The sequence below is a fragment of the Rhagoletis pomonella genome, unplaced genomic scaffold (genome assembly GCF_013731165.1).
Source record: "Rhagoletis pomonella isolate Grant_MI unplaced genomic scaffold, Rhpom_1.0 Rhpom_scaffold_00012, whole genome shotgun sequence".
Lineage (NCBI taxonomy): Eukaryota > Metazoa > Arthropoda > Insecta > Diptera > Tephritidae > Rhagoletis > Rhagoletis pomonella.
The window spans coordinates 24,290,649-24,292,004 of NW_023458566.1; positions in this window are offsets into that span (position 1 = coordinate 24,290,649).

The window sequence follows — 1,356 nt, forward strand, 5'->3', positions numbered from 1 at the left end:
TGAAACGAAAGTTTTCAATTTACATCATTTGACTAAAAACTAGAAAACAGAAAACAGTGAAGTAACATAAAATGCGGTCGAAATGTACAACAAATAAGAATCGAAAAACATACTACTTTAAATGATGCCTCACCGATAATGCAGTTGTGGATTTAACGAGTGTTTCTTTTTTAAGAAATCATAATTTATACAATTGATTGGATAAGAAAACACTAATGAAAAATTGCTTGATTTTAACATTTCTATGAGCATTTACCAGGGACCGTAACGAATATTTAGAAAAATACTTTTTAGTCGTTATTTTTGGAGTTTTATAAAAGAAAAGAAAATAAAAGTCATTTATCGAGTACTAGTTATTTATGGAGTTTTATTTTATGCTCGAGCAATAACTTTCTGGTGAGAGTTTTCACTTTAATAGTTAAAAAAAAAAAACCAAAAAATCTTAAATATATCTTTCATTTAGCAAGTAAAAAAAACTTGAAAGATAATTGAAGTTGAGATTTTTAATATAACTAACAAGGATTATGCTGGTGTACTCCTTATGTGCGCAACAATTCTTTCACAGTTTGATTTTTTTGTTGAAATTTGAAAAATAATATTTGCGGTCCCTGGTATATTTTCATCAATTGCTATGCTTTCTGGGCTGTATTACACAATTATATGCGCGTACACCTTTTCACATTCGGAAATGAATTTTTTCCACACGGCGATGTCCTAAGAAGAGCGGGTCATTCAATTTTGCATTGCCAAGTATAGAGAAATGAATGTGATTTAATATAAAATTTTTGGGACTTTTTGGATACATTACTGTAATCAGCATAGTTAAAAGTAATAGAATCGAGAACTCATAAGAAATGCATTACACTATTCATCACGCATGTAATGCATTACTACTTTTCCGACTGGGTACATATGTATGTATGTATGTATGCACGTATGCTTTGATACGCAAATTATACACAAATAATAATATAAAATGATGATGCAAATTACACCGATTCTGTTTGTGTTTAGATGGGTGTTGAAGCCGATTTGAATAACAGTAGCTTATCAGAAGATGCCCAGGACAGTAATCAGCTAAAATATGTGATTTAACTGATATCCGATTACCCCTAGGCCGTACAACATACATATGTATATGTGCATACGTATGTATGTATATCGGTTTTTGGACATTCATTTCCTTTTGCATTTAAACTTTTTTTTTCCCCCCGTTTTCTTCTTCTTCTACTAGTAAATATGTATGTATGTATGTATATGTATGTACGTATTTATCATCATTTTAAATATTGGTTGGACGACATTTATTTTAACAACTACGCATTTTTCCGTTAATTGTGTCTTCTGTTTTTTTTT